The following is a 13,067-nucleotide window of genomic DNA, read 5'->3' as shown; positions in this document are numbered from 1 at the left end:
AGTTTGTTTTCTATGTCTGTGAGTCTATTTCTGTTTTATAAATAAGTTCATTTGTATCATATTTTAGATTCCACGTTTAAGTGATATCATACGGTATTTGTCTTTCCCTGAGTTACTTCACTTAGTATGATCATTTCTAGGTCCATCCATGTTGCTACAAATGGCATTATTTCATTCTTTTTTTATGGCTGAGTAGTATTCCATTATGTATATAGTATTGCTGTGTGCGTGTGTATATTTTACATCTTTATCCATTCATCGGTTGATGGGGATTTAAGTTGCGTCCATGTCTTGGCTATTGTATCTATTTTATTCTTTTATACAGTTTGCCTTCCATATCTTCAGGCTCTGAATCTGTTGATTCAACCAACTGTAGGTCAAAAATATTGGAAAAAGACTCCAGAAAGTTCCAAAAATCAAAGCTTGAATTTTCCATGTACTAGCAACTATTTACATAACATTTACATTGCATTTACCTCATATTAGGTGTTGTAAGTAATCTAGAGATGATTTATAATGTATAGGAGATGTTAGGGAGTGTTTTAATTGCATTCTTTTACATGTAGCTCTCCAGTTTTCCCAGCACCACTTACTGAAGAGACTGTCTTTTCTACATTGTATATTCTTGTCTCCTTTATCATAGATTAGTTGACCATAGGTGCGTGGGTTTATCTCTGGGCTTTCTATCCTGTTGCATTGATCTATATTTCTGTTTTTGTGCCAGTACCATACTGTCTTGAATACTGTAGCTTTGTAGTATAGTCTGAAGTCAGGGAGCCTGATTCCTCCAGCTCCGTTTTCCTTTCTCAAGATTGCTTTGGCTATTTGGAGTCTTTTGTGTCTCCATACAAATTTTAAGATTTGTTTGCTATAGTTCTGTGGAAAATGCCATTAGTAGTTTGATAGGGATTGCAATGAATCTGTAGATTACTTTGCGTAGTATAGTCATTTTCACAGTGTTGATTCTTCCAATCCAAGAACATGGTATATCTGTCCATCTGTTTGTGCCATCTTTGATCTCTATCATCAGTGTCTTATAGTTTTGTGAGTACAGGTATTTTACCTCCTTCGGTAGGTTTATTCCTAGGTATTTTATTCTTTTTGCTGAAATGGTGAATGGGATTGTTTCCTTAATTTCAAGGATTAATCTCCAAAATATACAAACAGCTCATGCAGCTCAATATCAAAAATACAAACAACGCAATCAGAAAATGGGCAGAAGACCTAAATAGTCATTTCCCCAAAGAAGACATACAGATGGCCAAGAGGCACAGGAAAAGATGCTCAACATCACTAATTATTAGAGAATTGAAAATCAAAACTACAATGAGGTATCAACTCACACTGGTCAGAATGGCCATCATCAAAAAATCTACAAACAATAAATGCTGGAGAGGGGGTGGAGAAAAGGGAACCCTCTTGCACTGTTGGTGGGAATGTAAATTGATACAGCCACTATGGAGAACAGTATGGAGGTTCCTTATAAAACTAAAGATAGAATTACCATATGACCCAGCAATCCAACTACTGGGCCTATACCCAGAGAAAACCATAATTCAAAAAGACACATGCACCCCAATGTTCACTACAGCACTATTTACAATAGCCAGGTCATGGAAGCAACCTAAATGTCCAGCAACAGATGAATGGATAAAGAAGATGTGGTACATATATACAATGGAGTATTACTTAGCCATAAAAAGGAATGAAATTGGGTCATTTGTAGAGACGTGGATGGACCTAAAGACTGTCATACAGAGTGAAGTAAGTCAGAGAGAGAAAAAGAAAAATATTAATGCATATATATGGAGTCTAGAAAAATGGTACAGATGAACCTGTTTTCAAGGCAGAAATAGAGACTCAGATGTAGAGAAGAAACATATGGACACTAATGGGGGCAAGGGGGGGTGGGATAAATTGGGAGATTGGGATTGACATATATACACTAATATGTATAAAATAGATAACTAATGAGAACCCACTGTATAGCACAGGGAACTCCACTTTGCTGTACAGTAGAAACTAACACAACATTGTAAAACTACTATACCCCAATTTAAAAAAATAAAATGGTAAAAAGAAATGTGTAATTACACCTAAAAAAATAAAGTATAGGAGAGGATGTACATAGCTTATATGCAAATATTACACTATTTTCTATAAGGGACTTGAACATAAGCAGATTTTGGTGTCTGAGGGGAGTCCTGGAACCAATCTTCCTCATGATTACTGAGCGATGACTATATTATAGTTGGATTTCAGTATGTTTTGTTTTTACAGTTTTATTACCTCTTATATGCCAGTCATAATACAAAGCATGCAACTACAGTAAGAGGAAGTAACAGAAAGGTTAAGGTGGAAATAAGTGATTTATGCTTCCCTATATTTACTGATACTGTGCTAATCTTACTAGCAAAACTATTCATATCACATAGCATTCCCTTTAAGTGAACTGTAATATTTGAGTTTTAGTTTTTATTTGAAAATAAACGCTCTTCTGAAGTTAACATCTGATCCTGTCAGTGTTTTAGACAGCAAGGAAGGTAGCCAGTGATACTGCCATAACTTGAAGAGTCCCACAAGAAAAAGAAGGATCAAGACTTACATTATACCTCTTAGACATCTGCAAGAACACACAGTTGATTTTAGGTGAAGCTGTGGTCCTTAATATTGTTTATTATTGTAGCCGGTGAGTATCACTTTCAATTGTGCCCCCCCCCAGTCTGATTTTAAGTGCTAAGTGTTATCTATTTTCCATCTTCACTGAAGTACCAGCAAACTAGAGAGAATACTTGCTTGGGATTTGTGAGGAAATGGCTGAAATCCCTTTTCAGTAAAAGAGCTATTACCATAGAGGCTGAAATTGTTTGTACTGACAAAATCATTGTCGTAGAAGTTATGACATACACATATTATCTTTAAGGCTATTACTGGGTTCTAGTTCCTGTAATTTTTTTCAGATTTATTTATTGTGGGGTGTATTAAATTATCATCATCATCATCATCAAGGACATAGGTGTGGTGTATAACTGTGTGGATTTCAAACACTGAGGTGCTTTTTGAAAGTCTCCACTTTCTTGAATGCCTTATTGCACCTTCTTGGCTATTATTCTCCATAAGACTTTGAACATTATGCAAAATAGGGTAACTTAAGGTGGAGTGTATGTTACCAATAAAAATGATCTAGTAGAAAAATCAGTATAAGTGCATATAGGCTTACTGGATATTTTTCATGAGAGGTCAATGTGTCTTCATTAATACTTCCTGTTAGTGTGATGTGATAAAAGAAGTTGGCATAAATAAAAAATAAAAATATTTAAAAACCATAAATAAGTAACCTATATAACAGATATTATAGTTATGTAGTCTAAATTTATACCTCATATTTAAACTTAGGCAATAGATTTTATTTATTTATTTATTTGTTTATTTATTTATTTTTAACGTCTTTATTGGCGTATAATTGCTTTACAATGGTGTGTTAGTTTCTGCTTTATAACAAAGTGAATCAGTTATACATATACATATGTTCCCATATCTCTTCCCTCTTGCATCTCCCTCCCTCCCTCCCACCCTCCCTATCCCACCCCTCTAGGTGGTCACAAAGCACAGAGCTGATCTCCCTGTGCTATGCGGTTGCTTCCCATGGCAATAAATTTTAAAGTAGATATTGATTTCTTTTGGTCTGAAACCAAAAATAATATTGACATGGTGATATTTCATATTGATTCTTACTGTTAAATTAAAACAGTAGTTCTCAAACCACAGTCACCAGGAGGGCTTGTTAAAACAAAGAATTCTGGGTTACGCTCCCAGAATTTCAGGTTCAGTAGGTTACCAGTGGGGCGTGAGATTTTGCATTGCTAGCAAGAGTTTAATTTATTGACCTTTGCCACTGAAGACATTTAAAAGGAGAAACGTCATAAGCTATTATAATTTTGCCTTATTATATTGTCGGATGTACTTATCCCCACTTCACCTGCTTGTTGAGATGTAGAATAGTTCTGTTATTACATATTTTGTAGACATTAGACATTAAACAACCCATGTATATAATTTGGAGAACTTTCTAGGTTACCCACAAAGTTATGTCACTTGTTACATAGATTTTTAAAATTTTAGATATTCTTCATGTGGCTTAGCTGATTCTTTAGAAATATGATAGAATAAATCTAACCTTCCAACACATAGCATTTACTTGCACTGAAGATTAGTATAAATAGATACAATTTTAATTCAAAATCTTGAAAACACGACTACATGCCAGAATTGTAGCATAAGGATGAGAAAGCTAGGAGGACAAATAGGTGATGTGTATTTTCATGTATTGGGTTGGCCAAAAAGTTTGTTCGGGTTTTCCGTATGATGGTACCAAAAACCCGAATGAACTTTTTGGCCAACCCAATATTAACTCATTCTCTTTCCGCTTTGAAGAGTCATTTGTTTCTCAAAAGTTATAAAGGATATCTTTCTCATTTTAATGTGTTTAAAGCAATGTGTTAAGAATATCATTCATTCTTACTGATTTACTTTTGTTGCATATTGGACCAGTAATTAGCTTTCTTCACAGAGGAAAACAATTAACATTCTTATTGATGTAATTGGAATATATTAGTGTCGGTTCTATGGTACCAAGTTTTGATTATATTAAAAATAGAAAAAAATTAATAGAATTATATTACTTGTATGATTTTTTAAATTTTTAAATAAATAATATGTTTTAAAAAATAAAGTTACAAATAGTTGATATGGCTCCTTCTATTCCTGTCCTCAGAGGTAAACAAGGTTACCAGTTTTTTCCCTATTTTTTACCAGTATAGAAGTATTCAGACTATATAATTAATTCTTAATTAATATTGAATATTTTTCCTCACTTTACATGAATGCTAGACTATAGTATATATACTGTTCTGCACTTTTTCTTTTCACTTAAAATGTATCTTGTAGATAATTCTGTTATCAGTCCATCAGGAATTCCTTCAATCTTTCTCGTGATAGTACTGTATTTCATTGTCTAAACATACCATAATTTATTTAACCAATCGCTTACCAGTGGATATTTAGGTCACTTCTGATTTTTTGCTAATACAAACAATAATGAAATAAATTACCTTTTACTTACACCATTTCACATTTCTGCATGTATATTTATACAGTGACTTCATGGAAGTGAATTTACTAGTTCAAAGAGTGTGTAAGCATTTTATACTTTTATGCTCCGGTCAGTAATACATGAGAGTACCTTTTTCTCCTTATGCTCGTGAACATAGCGTGTCGCCAAGCTTTCAGATCCTTGCCAGTCTGATAGTTGAAAATGCCCTTTTAATAGAAGCTCAATTTTCATTCCTTACTTTTATGAGATTTAAGAGTTTTAGTGGGCTTCCTTGGTCGTGCAGTGGTTAAGAATCCGCCTGCCAGTGCAGGGGACACGGGTTCGATCCCTGGTCCAGGAAGATCCCACATGCTGCAGAGCAACTAAGCCTGCGCACCACAACTACTGAGCCTGCGCTCTAGAACCCGTGAGCCACAACTACTGAAGCCCGCGTGCCTAGAGCCCGTGCTCCACAACAAGAGAAGCCACTGCAATGAGAAACCCACGCACCACAATGAAGAGTAACCCCCGCTCGCTGCAACCAGAGAAGGCCCGCGCACAGAAACGAAGACCCAACACAGCCAAAAATAAATAAATAAAATAAATTTTTTAAAAAGTTTTTTTAATTAAAAAAAAAAAGAGTTTTAGCAACTCTTCATATGTTAAAGATCTATTTTTATTTCCTTTCCTGGGAAACATTTTCTTTTCTAAGTTTTCTCTTGTACAATCTTGTGGGTTTTTGTTGTTGTTGTTGTTGAAGGAGATACTCATACAATAGGGAAATTATTACTTTGTGAAATAATGTGTTATTAGGAGACAGCTTACATTACTGTATCAAAAATACTCCAAAATAAAGTTTAGTTTAAATGAAGTAGAAGTATTTTTTTACTCTCATGATTCTACTAGAGACACAGAGTCTACAGATCAACATATGGCTTCCACTTGTGGGCCCAAGGTGACAGCTCTTGTTCTCAAACTGTCCCCAGAGATCAAGAAGAATGGAGAGGTCCAGTGGAGCCTACCCACAGTTTTTTTTTAAGGACAGAATCAAAAGTAATATGCCTCACTGTCAGTCAAACCCTACTGGCCAGAACTTTGATTAAGGCCATATCTCGATGCTCAGGAATCTGGGAAATAAAGCCTTGAGATTAGCAGCCTTGTGCACAGTGAAACTAATACTACAGAATAGGACCATACTGACTATGGGGGAAAATTATAAATTTGCCACAAGTGAGTTAAAAATATATTTTTATTGAAGTATAATTGGCATACAGTATTAGTTTCAGGTGTACAACATGGTGATTTAGTTTTTTTATACATTATGAAATGATCACCACAATAAGTCTAGTTATCATCTGTCACCATACAAAGTTATTAGAATATTATTGGCTATATTCCTTATGCTGTACATTACATCCCCGTTACTTATTTGTTTTATAACCGAAGTTTATGTCTTCTAATCCCATTCACCTATTTTCCAGATTACCCTACTCCCCTCCCCTCTGGCAACCACCTCCTCTGTTTTTATTTGGTTATGTTTGTTCATTTGTTTTATAGATTCCATATAGAAGTGAAATCATATGGTATTTGTCTTTCCCTGTCTGGCTTATTGCACTTAGCATAATACTCCCTAGGTCCATCCATGTTGTTGCAAATGGCAACATTTCCTTTTTTTTTTTTAACGGCTAACTAGTATTCTATTGTAGGTATGTACCACATCTTCTTTATCCATTCATCTATTGATGGACACTTAGGTTGCTTCTTTCTCTTGGCTATTGTAAATAATACTGCAGTGAACATAACTGTGCATGTATCTTTTCAAATTAGTGTTTTCATTTTCTTTGGAAAAATACCCAGAAGTGGAATTACTGGATCATATGGTTGTTCTCTTTAATTTTTTGAGGAACTTCCATATTGTTTTCATAGTGGTTGTACCAATTTACATTCCTGAAAATAGAATTTTTCCCTTTAATCTTTTTGCCTTTGCTTGTGGTGGATTTTTATCCTACAAAATGGTATAGTTTATTTATATATCTGAATATATCAATATTTTTATGGTTTCTGGATTTGGTGTTACCTTTAAAAGTACCTTTATCATTCTGTGTTTATCTTTGGAAAATCTCCTCTCATTTCTTCTAGTAAATCTTACGGGGAATAGTGGCAACAATCCCTGCTGTTTCTGCCTCTTCTTCCCTATCTTGTTCTTCCTGTTTGGACATTTGAAATTTATAATATTAAATTTTAGTTTCATTGTCAGAATGCATGAAACCAGAAGAAACACTTATGTTCTTTATTGTTGGCATTATATATCCATGTACGTTCTAGTCTTAAATATTTTCCAAGATCTATTCCATTAATATTATCATTCTTCCTGGACACATTTCAAGATGTGTTGAATTCCACTTATTTGTTTACTGCCTTTATGTCCTGAATCTGTTGCTCTTTGGAAATTAAAAAGAAATGGTGAGGTATAAGGAAGCACATATGATAGCTTAGGGAAAGATAGAGGAAAGAGAGCTTGAAATATTCATTAAATTGAATTAATAATTGAAATAAAAGTAATATACTTCGTAAAAGGTGATTTAATGACTTGGAAAATTTAATTACATTGATCTGATTAAATTAAAGTGTCACAAAACATTGTTATCATCAGAATTGATTTGTGAGCACTGTTGCAATTTTAGGTTCATGAACTACAACAGGAGATGAAATAATTTTGCCCTCCAGTAAAGAGTGAAAGGACTTTAGTTGCAAAGCGAAAATATATATAATGGTGACTTGACACTGTGCCTTCTTACTCCTCTCTCTCTTTCTCTCTCTGTCTCACTCTCACTCCCTCTCTCTCCATCCTTCGCCTTTCTTCCTGTCTCTTTTTTGCTTTTTCCTCCTTATTTCTATCTCTTCCCCTTTCTTCTCTTACATTCTGTGCTGATTCCCTACCTGTACACTGATTTTTATGTTTTCGGAAATTAAGTTCATTAATTTTCTATATGTGTGTCTGAGCAGGAAGATGAGACTGGCCCCCATCACAAATCTCATTACCACTCAGAAGAAAATTTTTGACTCATTCCTGAATGATTATGTTTGCAATTAACTATTAGTGATATATATATATATATATATATATATATATATATATATATATATATATATAAAATTATATCTTGACACATGTCTGAATGTTGTTAAATTATAACTTATTTTCAGTGTCAGTTAGTTGACTTTTGCTAATCTTGGCTTTAAAGTCATCCAAAGTACTGTATATTCCGGTGTTTTTGCTTGTTCATATGTGGGCCAAGTATTTAAAATATAGTATTTTAGTATTTAAATATCAATTTTATGCTTAACTTTTTATTGTGGTAAAATGTACCTAATATAAAATTTGCTATTTTAATCATTTTTAAGTGAATATTCAGTGACATAAATATATTAAATAAACCATCATCACCATCCATCTCCAGACCTTTTCATGTTACCAAACTAAAAATCTACCCATTAAATAATAATTTCCCTTTACCCCCTCCCCTTAGACCCTGGCAACCACCATTCTACTTTCTGTCTCTATGAATTTGAGTACCCTAGGTACTTCATATAAGCAGAATCATACAATGTTTGCCTTTTTGCAACTGGCTTATTTCAGTTAGCATAATGCTTTGAGGTTCATCCATGTTATGATGTGGGTCAGAATTTCTTCCTTTTCAGGCTGAATAATATTCCATTGTTTGTATATACCACTTTTCGTTTATCCATTCATCCATTGATGGACACTTAGGTTGCTTCCACCTTTTGGCTTTTGTGAATAATGCTGCTAGGAACAAGAGTATTCAAATATCTATTCAGGTTTTTGCTTTCAATTCTTTTAGGTATATATCTAAAAGTGAAATTGCTGAATCATATGTTAATTTCTAGGTTTAATTTTTTTGAGGAACTACCAAACTATTGTCCATATGGCTATACCATTTTACATTCTTACCAGCAGGGTACAAGGGTACCAATCTCTCCATATCCCTGTCAGCACTTGTTTTATATATATATATATATATATATATATATATATATATATACACAAATCTCCATCCATCCTACTAACCATCTTAAAGGGTGTGAAGTGGCATTTGATTGTAGTTTTGATTTTCACTTTTTTAATAACTAGTGATATTGAATATCTTTTCATATGCTTATTGGCTATCTGTATATTTTCTTTGGAGAAATATCTTCAAGCCCTTTGAAGATTTTCAAATTATGCTGTTTGCTTGTTTGTTGTTGTTGTTGACTCATTGGAGTATTTTGGAAATTATTTGATAGGTGACTTGCAAGTATTTTCTCCCATTGTGTGAGTTACCTTTTCACTTCGTTGGTAGTGTCCTTTGATGAATAAATATTTTAATTTTGACTCTGTTTTTTTTGTGGTTACTTGTGTTTTTGGTGTCATTTTCAAAAATTATTGCTAAATCCAATGCCATGAAGCTTTTCCCCTATGTTTTCTAAGTTTTATGGCTTTTCACTCTTACATTTATGTCTTTGATCAACTTTGAGTTAATTTTTGTATATGATGTATAGTAAGGGTTCAACTTCATTCTTTTGCATGTGTATATCATCTTCCCAACACAATTTGTTGCAAAGACCTGTGCTTATCTTCATGTCTCTTTCCAAGTTGTGCTTTTTAAAGCACTGTAAGATGAAAACATTTATTCCTTCAGGCAAGTAATTTCTTTCTCTTTTTCCTTGTTACTCAGAAACTTTTAAATCAAGTTTTTTTTGAAGATAAAATATATTTTTTTATTTTTCTTATTCTTTTTTTGCAGATTATCTTTAAACTTTTTATTTTATATTGGAGTATAGTTGATTAACAATGTTGTGTTAGTTTCTGGTGTACAGCAAAGTGATTCAGTTATACATATACATGTATCTATTCTTTTTCAAATCATTTTCCCATTTTGGTCATGACATAATATTGAGCAAAGTTCCCAGTACTGTACAGTAGGTCCTTGTTGGTTATCTATTTTAAATATAGCAGTGTGTACATGTCAATCCAAAACTCCCTAACTATCCCTCCCCCTCACCCTTCCCCCTGGTAACCATAAGCACCTTCTCTAAGCCTGTGTGTCTGTTTCTGTTTTGTAATTAAGTTCATTTGTATCATTTTTTTTAGATTCCACATATAAGCAATATCATACCATATTTCTGTTTCTTTATCTCACTTACTTAGAGATAAAGAGCTCAGTTGTGTACTAGTAAATTTTAGAAATGGAATAAACCATCCTTCAATGACAAAACCAATTATTACCACAAATGCTAGTCTGATCTCTCAACTCTGTTTGCCACCATTGCCCCTAACACTGGAGTATTACAGAAGAAATGAGAGAAAAAGATGATGATATATCAATTGATAGGTAGGCAGGCAGGCTGAGAATAGGCACTTGTATCATTAATTAGCTTTACCTTCACCATATATTAGTGAAGGGTCCTAAATGGCATAGTTCTTCAGCCTATATAGTCTGAAGAATAGATCCTTGATGAGTAATAAAATAAAATAAAATTGACATCATTTTTAGTTTTAAAATGCCTCTTTTTAACAAAAAGAACTCTTTTTTTTTTTTTTGGAATTGTCGACTGTCACACAGAAAATCCTGTAGCTTTTGGGGACATACTTGTTATCGGGGCTTCTTTGCTTTGCTGTCATACCATTTCTGCTTCCACTAGAAGCAAAATATTTGGAGGAGGGTAGGGAGGTGAAATAGGCAGCAAGCCAGAGTTCAGTCAGCAGGACAATAAGACATACAGTGCTCAGAATGCCTAGGAAAATGCTACTGAAGTAGAGTGCGATCACTATTGGGCCTGAGGCACATGGCAAAGAGGAAAGATTCTGTAGATGAGTAGAAATGGTCCTGTGGATGATGGAGCCGTAGGAGGTGTCTGTCATGGACTTTGTCTTAGCAGGGGCTTAGCGGAGGGCTTTTCACCCAGAAACCAGTCCTGTGGCAGGCCAAGAGAATAGAAACTGTATTAACCTAGGAACAGTTAGGTATATATTTGAAAAAATAGAAATATGTTTATTTAAAATTGTTTCCTGATGCCAAAAGAGGCAGTGTACAGAGTGGCAGAAACCTACATATTGAACATTAAGGTCAGTAAGATAGGAATTCAATCTCAGTTCATCCTATAACCATGTGTAAGTTACTCTTTATCTCTAAAATCGTAAGAAGCATAATTAGAGTACAAATAAATAACTGAAGATAATAGATGTAAATTTCACTGTACAATGCCTGGCCCGTAGATCAGTGGTGATTGACATTCACTGTTGTTGTGGTTTCCACACAAACAAGCAAGAGAATTCTGTCAGCATTATTACAAACAATGAATTGCATATGAACTGATCCTTTAAGTGTACGGTCACAACCTAGCTTTAAGTGGATAAAGCAGTACAATGAAACCCATATTATATACAAGTACAGAAACAGGATCACCCTGAACTTGAAACAGAAGACTGAAAATCGCTTTACGAAATACATAGTAAGTAAAAATAGTACCGATTTTTTTTTAGTATTTTAGTTAAAAGTGCCAGTTTTTAAGTGGCAGAATATAAAAATGCCAAAGGATAAGTCCAGTTGACTCTGTAATACTTGAATTTTGTGCTGTTCATCCCTCTATGAGTCATGCCTCTCCTGATTTTTAAAGCTTAGCTTAAGCATTTGAAATTTTCATGTTTTGGAGTACTTTTGTTTAAGATTTTTCTTTCTTCTATTGTTTTGAATCTCTTAATTGTGTCAGTATAGCCATTAACTATCCTTCATCAGTTATAAGTGTTAAAACCCAAGGCTTTGACTTCATAAGGCCTAAATCAGAATAGAGAATGAAGAAAGCAAATGCCAGGATCTTAAAAACATTAAATGATGAAGGAGCCAGTGCCAATTTAGAAAAGCGCTCTTATCCTTACCTTAGAGTTCTACTTTGGTAAATGTTAATATTTAACCAGTTAGCAACACTAACACCACTATTTCAACAGTTAACCTTTCGTGTATAGTAAACGTTGCAAGATGAACTTCATATTTGATAAAGCAGACTTGGTTAAAAAAAGTTTACAAGAAAGTACATCTCCATTTCAATGCTAATTTAACTCAGGGAAAATGAATATAACCTCTTGCAATTGCTGTTGATATATAGTGGTGGAAAGTAATTTCATGACTTCTGTTCATGCCAATGAGGTAAGCAATTAGGACAAAGAGGGCATTTCCTGAAAGGGCACCCCCAATGGCTACAGAACTCAGCATGGTATTTCCATTTCAGTAACATTTTTCAACAGATCCAAACTTGTTACGTTCAAACTTGAAAGCCTGGACCCATCCAAACTTTGAAAATGTTGATGGAAGGTGCATTTGTGACTTGAACATTTTCCTCAGGGTTGCACTTAGGGAAATTGCCAGTGGTGGCTAGAAGACTCTCAGTGAGCCATCAGAAGCTTTAAAAGTGGAATTTCTGATGCCATATGGAGTTGGATTTAACTGGATTCCTTGTAGGAAAAACAGGCTAGAAGTTGCATCTATTCCAACACTGAAGACAAGAGGAGTCACAGTTTCGCTGAGGAGTTCCAGTGTCACTAAATGAGAATTATAGCTCAGTGGCTTTATTTGGATTGATATTAAATGCCCTCTTCACAACTGCCTTATAGCTTTTCTCATAGGTGATAATCATTCGTCAGCCCATGCTATAAGCAGACCAGTTCCATTTGTGTGATACATAGTGTACTTCTAAGCAGGACTTACTGGGGAACTGGTAGGCTTGGGCCTTGGGGCTGTTACTGGGAAAGTCTCTGCTTACAGAGTATTTCTTTCTTGTTGAAGTTATTTGAAAGGTATTCCTAGATAGTTCCTTCACAGAGTTTAATAGTTACATTATTTGTGTGTATCTGGTTGCCTCTGACATGCCTCTATTTTTCATCTATGTCTGCCTTGATGTCAGGTATAGATTCCACAAT

The 13,067-nt window shown here is 34.2% G+C and overlaps 1 pseudogene; it reads right to left on the bottom strand.

The window, feature by feature from the left end:
- Window positions 1-12,210: 12,210 nt before the first annotated feature.
- On the bottom strand, window positions 12,211-12,831 carry LOC133081747 (lysosome-associated membrane glycoprotein 1-like; annotated as a pseudogene).
- Between the last annotated feature and the right edge of the window lie 236 nt (window positions 12,832-13,067).

Source organism: Eubalaena glacialis, chromosome X (genome assembly GCF_028564815.1).
Source record: "Eubalaena glacialis isolate mEubGla1 chromosome X, mEubGla1.1.hap2.+ XY, whole genome shotgun sequence".
Classification (NCBI taxonomy): domain Eukaryota; kingdom Metazoa; phylum Chordata; class Mammalia; order Artiodactyla; family Balaenidae; genus Eubalaena; species Eubalaena glacialis.
This window is presented reverse-complemented; position numbering and strand designations above follow the sequence as displayed.